This window comes from Anas platyrhynchos, chromosome 3 (assembly GCF_047663525.1).
Source record: "Anas platyrhynchos isolate ZD024472 breed Pekin duck chromosome 3, IASCAAS_PekinDuck_T2T, whole genome shotgun sequence".
Lineage (NCBI taxonomy): Eukaryota > Metazoa > Chordata > Aves > Anseriformes > Anatidae > Anas > Anas platyrhynchos.
In genome coordinates, this window is record NC_092589.1 from 26,341,108 (window position 1) to 26,349,520 (window position 8,413).

The 8,413-nt window shown below is 40.9% G+C and overlaps 1 long non-coding RNA gene across 3 annotated transcripts; it reads right to left on the bottom strand.

The window, feature by feature from the left end:
- Positions 1 to 238: 238 nt before the first annotated feature.
- LOC113843375 (uncharacterized) lies at positions 239 to 2,771 on the bottom strand. 3 transcript variants are annotated; one of them, XR_005264664.2, is made up of 5 exons: positions 2,721 to 2,771; positions 2,499 to 2,615; positions 1,598 to 1,716; positions 1,332 to 1,508; positions 239 to 1,122 (listed from the first exon to the last, which is right to left on the bottom strand). It is a non-coding gene; the product is annotated as an uncharacterized lncRNA (long non-coding RNA). The 3 variants fall into 3 exon arrangements; XR_003496656.3 differs by having other exon boundaries at positions 239 to 635; positions 2,721 to 2,768; XR_011807831.1 differs by having other exon boundaries at positions 239 to 635; positions 2,711 to 2,750.
- Positions 2,772 to 8,413: the final 5,642 nt, after the last annotated feature.

The following is an 8,413-nucleotide window of genomic DNA, read 5'->3' on the forward strand; positions in this document are numbered from 1 at the left end:
CTTTGCTCAAGTCCAAAAAGATCACGTCAGCTGGTTTCCCTTGATCAACTAAAAATCAACAAAAATCTGGGGACCAGGACTGGGCAAGTGGGGCGCAAGTGTGCTGGGGAGCAAGCTCTCTGGGCTGATTACCAGGGCTTTAAACTAGGTTTGATGGGGGAAGGGAGGGGAGCTAAAGGGGACAGAGAAGGGCTGGGGGAAGTCCTTACTACTGTTATAAATGGCTCAATCTTCAAAATAGGATTATAATCAAAGTTTACAATTTATTAAAGGAATAGAGGTAATCAAACAGTGCTGGGTGCGCTGGAAGTCTCTGCTCCACCAAGACACACACCAGTTATATCAAGCAGCTGATTTTTATGTTCCTAGGCTATCACATATTCATTACTGCTTCTAAAAGAAAAAAACCAACAGGGTTATTATAATTAGTTTCCAGAATCCAAACCCTCCTACTGGAGCATGCGCATCAGTCTCCGGTGGTCCCTCTAGGGGTCTCTCATGCTTAAGGCTCATAGTCTTCCTCCCTCTGGTCCTTCTCCTTTGTCCAACTTGGCTGTATGTCAGAGACTTGCACAGCGTCCCCTGCAAGCTTTGTCTTTTAGTCGTTCTTCAGCTTTCCCCGTCTCCTTAGTCTCCTGGCCAGATACAAGAGACTTGCATAGTGTCCCATGCAATAGTCATAATAGTTAGCAGCTATTCTGAACCCCCTCTCCCCCCCCAGCTATCAGAGACTTCAAGTAAAAGCCTACAAATACATTTCCCTTCAAGCTCTCTATTGACACGAATTGCTAAAACATTCCTTTGCAAGGTACAAGAACTCTATACATTAACCACTCTGTTTTCCTTAGACTTGTGGTTATACAAGGGTCTGTAGGACAGAAGGTCACATTCATCATACCATGCGGCCCTAGCATTGTTCCGTATTGACACAAATCAGATGAACACGTTTCACACTACTGTCACTGTTGAAGACAGGGAAAAACTTCTGAGGTCTCACATAGGATTGTCTGAGGGCTCCTCAGAGAAGGTAGCGTTCCCAATCCCCCATCCAGTATCTTCTTCTTTCAGCCCCCCAGGGTAACTGTACCTGCTGCTTCCCTAAAGTGCCTGTACACCAGTGCACTGAGCATAGGAAATAAACAGTTAAGACCTTATTTAATACAACTCATGAACCGACAGAGGGAGCTCCGAGCAAAAGGTTTGGTAGCACAACGCCCTCCCTTAGACATAGCAATTCATAATATACAAGCTGGGGACAAGGTTCTAATTAAGACTGGGAATGAGACTTCTTTAACACCATGATGGGAAGGTCCCTATGTTGTTTTGCTTACCACAGAAACAGCTATTCGAACTGTGGAGAAAGGATGGAGGCATGCCAGCCGCGTGGAAGGACCGATCCATGAAGAAAAGTGGGAAGCAGCCCTGGGTTCTGATGACTTGAAGCTGACACTGAAACAGACTCAATACGTATTGTGTATTATCTGTGTGTCGTGGGAGGGGAGAAAGCCCTGTTTAATCAAAAGTGTGTGCAGACAATTTAACAGCCATCTAGCAAATTCCCCCGAAGAACACTCCTGCTGCCGAGAAGAATTCATACCTTGTAGCTCGTTGCAACCAAACTGACAAGCGAGGCAGAGAAGTGAAATGGTGGGGAACTGAGTGAGGCTGAACAAGGTCCATTAAAACACCCCAGGAAAAATGGGCTTCGACCACCTCCTATGATAAATAAGAGTCAATATAATTCTGGTGAGTTATGGATCTGCGCATGCACACCAGCCCTTTAAGTGGAGCTTAATCCAGTGGGAGGCCCAGACCATCATGCAACAAATAACCACAGCAGGTGCTCCCAGTTTCCACGCCCCGTTATGCACTCTGACACAGGCGATGCCATGTCAGAACCACTTGGGATTCTATTTTTGCCCTGCTTCCAACCCAGGACAGGAGTATTGCAACTATCCCAACTCCTATTATTGTGCTTATTGGGGCTGTGAAACAATTGCTTTGGATTGGAGCCTGGGAGCTGGGAAAGACTGGTTCATAACAGTAGGATATGGACCACACATCTGCAAACATTTTGGCAGTAATGGACATAGCATGCAGCTCGGATTCAGGCATAGTCCAGGATATTCTGGGAATTGTAGCTTTTTGTATATAAATATAACAAACCCATACGATTCTGGCTGGGTTCTGGGAAAAACATGGGGTGTAAGACATTATGAAGATGGAACTGATAGAGGAGGACTAATATCAATAAAAAAGGAAGATGCTGATAAACCCCAGGTAGTGGGGCCAAACAAGGTGTTGTCAGAGAATGATCAGAAAATCCAGCCCACAAAGAATATAATAGCATCAATTCATGATAGTTCTGCAGGCTCAGAGAGAGCTGATAGGACAGAAACTGATACCATACTTAAGAACAACAACATATGGGGGGTCATGGTGAAAGAAGTCCTCAAGCTCCCCAACCCAAATCAAATTTTTAACCCCAAAGCACTTACCTGCCAGCTTCTGAATTTGACTCACCGACGAACAACTTCACAGGGAAGTAGCACCACCAGGGTTTTCCTGTTCTGAGTAGCCACTGCCATTGTTACTAGCTCATGGAGTCTCCAAAACTATTTCACAGAGATGGTAGAAAACACAAAGAAAAAGCAGTCTATCTTGGAACACTGAGTCCATTTCACCAGGACAGTAGAAAATAGAAAAGCACCCTAAGTAACCTGAGCCTCAAACTCCTCTGGAGTGGCAATTCTTCCCATAACTCCTCATGCTTCCTATATAGCAAAGGTCAAATGATCCCCACCTGGCAGATTTCACTTCACATGTGTGGGGAGTCATGAGACCTTGTGGAATAGGCTCATCAACCTCGTTTCAATGTTTAAGATTCAATTGCTCCTTATTGCTAACAGAAATAACCTGACAAGGGGCTTAGTGGTTAGAGTTGACCTAATGAATTAAATACAAAAGGCACGTAAGGCTCATATTTCTGCTAGTCATTCTGTGAGGAAAATTAGTACAGAGCCTGTTAAAATAAGATAAATCAACATAAAGAGAAGAAATAAATAAAAGAAAAGAAAAGAAAATGACCTAAAAGGCAAAATTGCTGTAAGGAATGTTTTAACTACTCATGAAGTGTCAATAAGAGAGCTATTTGTGTTTGTATGTTCTTTCTTTGAAGTCTCTGATGTCTGGGGGTTTCAGAACAACTGCTAACAACTAGTGACTGTTATGGCTTCTGAATGGGACACTATGCAAGCCCCTGATATCTGACCAGGTGGCCAGGAGTTTAAGGAGAAGAAAGAAAGAAGCTGAAGGACGGCTAGGAGACAAAACTTGCAGGGGATGCTGTGTAAGCTTTTGACATGCTGCCAAGGAGTACAAAGGGGAAGGACAAGAAAAAAAAAAAACATGAGAGGAAGACTACGAGCCTTCGGCATGAAAGACCCCCCCCTTCTTTGTTTTTGTTTTTTTTTTGTTTTGTTTTGTTTTGTTTTTTAGAAGTAGTAATGAATATGTATTAGCCTAGGAGCATAAAAATCAGCTACTTGATGTAACTGGTGTGCATCTGGGTAGAGCGGAGACTCCCGATGCATCCAGCGTTGTTTGCTTACCGATTTTCTATTCTTTTAATGAATTATAACCTTTGATTATAATCCTATTTTGGGACTGAGCAATTTATAACAATTTGGGGGCTCATCCGGGATGGTTTTTGGTTCCTGGATTTTAATCTAGGAGAGGCACCCCACCATATGGTGGCTCCTGTCCGGAACCAATACCATCTTGAACCTGAATAAAGGTAAGCAAAGAATTTGATTTTTTTTTTTTTTTGAGCTCCCTTTCTGACTGCAGCATTGTTGATTTTTTGTCCGTAATTCTGCGCACGAAGATTCGGACGAAGACGATGGAGTCATAAGTGTTTAAGGCGTATACCATTCGGTTGGGTGGGGTTCGGTTGCCTGTGTATGTGTGTGTGAGAGTGTAACTGAGACTTCCAAAGTCAGTGTGGAGGTCTTCTCATTTTCTCACTGGGGTTCCAGTCTCCTGTGGGGGACTTGGCCAGTGAAGGGAGTGATTCCTATAGGATTCGTGGATGGGTGATAAATCCTAAACCCCCTGCAAGACACTCTTACTAAGGTAACCAAGGGCTGTGGGGAATTGCCATAAGTAAAATTCCTAGATGGGTCAGACAGAATTGAAGACCAAGGACCAGAAGGAAGGGAGCGAAATACCAGACATACCACCAGAAAGTCCATTAGGAATAATGATTGGAAATTGGAACAATAGGGGCCCCAGAAAAGGAAAAATTAAATTAAAAATGGTTCAGTATTGTATGATAGAATGGCCAAAGAAGCCTTTAAGACCACGTGTTTTCTGGCCTGTTTTTGGATCTTTTGAAGACTGGATTTGTCAGGCTTTAAATATATATGTTAATTCAAAAAAAAACTTTTTGCCAGGAAGAAAGTGATCATGCAGAATTATGGATTAGGACTTCACGTCCAGCCTCAATATTTACACTAAAAACAAATGAGAATTCTGGAGAAGAGGAAAAACAGGAGAAAAAAAATGATGAATGGGAGCCATTGGATAATTTACCACCTCCATGTCCTAATAATACACTCCCAGCAGCTCCCTTTCCGGTAATATCTCCAGCAGTGCCACCGTTGTCCCTGCCTCCACCACTAACAGCACCGGAATTAGATTTGCCTCCAGCTGCATGTACAAGAAGTAGGACTGCCATATCCAAAGAAGCTTCTCAATATCCATTAAGAGAAGTACCCCTCAGAGGCAATCAGGGAGGCATTGAGTTCGTGGTAGTCCCCTAAAATACCACAGATGTAAGGAATTTTAGAAAAGAAATGGGGATCCTATTAAATGACCCCCCTTGGAGTAGCTGAAAAACTGGACCAATTCCTAGGTCCATACTTATACCTGGGAAGAAATAGTCCATTTTAAGAATCTTATTTACTGCTGAGGAAAGGGGAATGATCAGGCAAGCCGGAATGAGAATTTGGGAAAGACAAAAAAATCAAGCAGGACCCCCAGGAGACCAAAAATGGCCAAATGTGGATCCCCACTGGGATCACCAACAACCCCGGGGAAGACAAAACATGAGAGATTTGAGAACAATGATCATACAAGGAATAAGAGAAACGGTTCCACGAGGACAAAACTTTAATAAAGTATTTAATGAACAACAAGAAAAAGATGAATCTCCAACAGAATGGTTGGAGAGATTATAGAAAAGCCTACAAATGTATTCGGGAATTGATCCAAATACAGCAATTGGAACCGCACTCCTTAGAACACAATTCACAGCTAAATCCTGGGGGTACATAAGAAGGAAATTAGAAAAGCTAGAAAATTGGCAAGAGAGAGGATTAGAAGAATTTCTTAGAGAAGCACAGAAAGTATATGTTAAAAGAGATGAGGAAAAACAAAAAGCAAAAGCCAAGATCTTTGTAGCAGCAGAAAGTCAGAGAAAGACCTTGTCCGGGGAGAGGAGAAAAAATATAGAAGAAACCTCTAGGGGTCAGCCTTGTCAAGGGAATTCAACGATTTCCTGTTACTATTGCAACAGGAAGGGACATGTTCAGAGGAACTGTCGTAAGCGGGAACGAGATGAGAAAACGTTCAAAGAAGAATAGGGGTGTCAGGGGCTTTATCTTCTGGGGACTTCAACATCAACAGAGCCCTTGATAAAATTATTAATTGGTCCCCATAAAGAGGAAGCTCTATTTTTAGTAGACACAGGAGCTGAAAAATCCACTATTCAAAAGCTCCCAAAAGGAATAGAAGAAGGGAAGAGTTACACGTCTGTAATAGGGGCAAAAGGAGAGCCCTTTAAAGTTCCTGTTTTGAAAGATGTAGAAATGGAAACAGATAAAAAAAAAATGTCTTAATGATTTACTTTTTCTCCCTGAAGCAGAGTACAATTTACTAGGAAGGGATTTGATTTTAAAATTAAACTTAAGCAAAGTCAAGAGGATAAATTACAGATTAAATTATACACTTTAACACAAAAAGATGAAGAAGTCATTAACCCTTCAGTGTGGTATAAGGAAGGGAAAATCGGAAAAATGAAAATGGACCCCATAAATGTTCAAATAATGGATCCACATTGTCCAATTAGAGTTAAACAATACCCTATACCAGTGGAGGGTCGAAGGGGATTAAAACCCATAGTTGATAGACTTCCAGAAAAAGGAACTCTAGAACCATGTATGTCACCTCATAATACACCCATCCTCCCTGTAAAGAAATTGGATGGGTCATACAGAATGGTACAGGATCTGAGAGCTGTAAATCAGCGAACAATCACTAAATGCCCTGTGGTAGCAAATCCTTACACTTTGCTAAGTCATGTCTCTCCCAGATATACTTCGTATAGCGTAATAGATCTGAAAGATGCCTTTTGAGCCTGTCCTTTGGATGAAAAATCCAGAGATTATTTTGCTTTTGCGTGGGAGGACCCAGAAACGGGACAAAAACAATTAAGGTGGACTGTGCTACTACAAGGGTTTACAGAGTCACCAAATCTATTTGGACAAACTTTGGAAAAAGTTTTACAAGATTTTACATTACTCAGGGAGGTACAATTATTGCAATATGTGGATGATCTATTAATAGCAGGAGAGACTGAAGAGGGAACCTGAGAAGCTACTATTAATTTGTTAAATTTCTTGGGAGAAAAGGGATTAAAGGTGTCTCGATCGAAATTACAATTTGTGGAACAGGAAGTAAAATACTTAGGACATTGGTTAAGTAGGGGAAAAAAGAAGCTAGATCCTGACAGGGTATCTGGGATCCTATCCTTAAGACCCCCACAAACGAAAAAGGAAATCCGGCAAATATTGGGATTATTAGGATATTGTAGACCATGGCTTGAAAGCTACAGTGAAAAAGTTAAATTCTTATATGAGAAATTAATTAATAATCAACTTAAGTAGTCTATAGAAAATTATCAAAAATTTGAAAAAATAAAAAAAGCATTAATACAAGCACCTGTATTGAGCCTTCCAGATCTGGAAAAACCTTTTTATCTCTTTGTAGACACGTCAAACCAGACAGCATATGGAGTTCTTACTCAGGACTGGGCAGGAATTAAGAAACCCATGGGGTATTGTCCTAAATTACTTGATCCAGTAAGTAGAGGGTGGCCTGCTTGTCTCCAAGCTTTGGTCACTACAGCATTGTTAATAGAAGAAGTTAGAAAGATTACTTTTAATGCTCTCTTAAAAGTGTATACTCCACACAATGTCAGAAGTGTCTTACAACAGAAAGCGGAGAAATGGTTAACAGACAGCCGGATCCTAAAGTATGAAGCTATACTAATTGACTCCCCTGACTTAGAACTAAGAGTAACTTCTGCTCAGAGCCCGGCACAATTTTTGTTCAGAAAACCATCAGAGGAATTACAACATAACTGTTTAGAGGTAATTGAGACCCAGACTAAAGTAAGACCCAATTTAAGAGATACTGAATTAGAGAAGGGAGAAGCACTATTCATAGATGGCTCCTCCCAAATAGTAGAGGGAAAAAGAAAATCAGGATATGCCATAATTAATAAACACCTGGAACCTGTGGAATCAGGACCCTTGAGTCTATCATGGTCAGCTCAGGCTTGTGAGCTGTATGCCCTATACAGGGCTCTGGAACTATTAAAGGGGAAAGTGGAACTATATATACAGATTCTAAATATGCATATGGGGTGGTTCATACCTTTGGGAAAATTTGGGAGGAAAGAGGTTTAATTAATACTCAAGGGAGGAATCTTATACACCAAGAATTAATAAATAATAAAAACTTTAAAGGCATTAAGAGAACCAAAAGAAATAGCAGTGGTACATGTAAAAGGACACCAAAAAGGATTAGAATACCACACTAGGGGAAATAATCTAGCAGATAAAGAAGCTCAGGAAGCAGCCTTAAGAATTCAGGCTGCTAAAATTAACATAGTACAGGAGGAAGAAAGATGAGAAGAAAAGAAGTTTACTCCTGAAGAACAAACAAAACTGGAGAAAATAGGTGCTAAATTAGAACAAGGAAAATGGACATTGCTAGACGGGCGAGAGATATTACCAAAGGCTTATGCAAGAGAAATATTGGAATGTTTGCATACACAAACACACTGGGTACAAAAGCATTAAGTAATCACTTACTTAAACAATTAGGTTGCATAGGGGTTTTTGAAATAGCAAAGGAAATCACACAAGGTTGTTTAACTTGTCAGAAAATAAATAAGAAAATGTTTCGACAAGCAGCTGCGGGAGGAAGAAAAACAGCTTATCGGCCTCTCAAGAGAGTACAAGTTGATTTCACTGAATTGTCCAAAGTAGGGAGAATAAAGTATTTATTGGTAATAGTAGATCATTTAACACAATGGGTAGAAGCTTGTCCCATGGCACGAGCTACA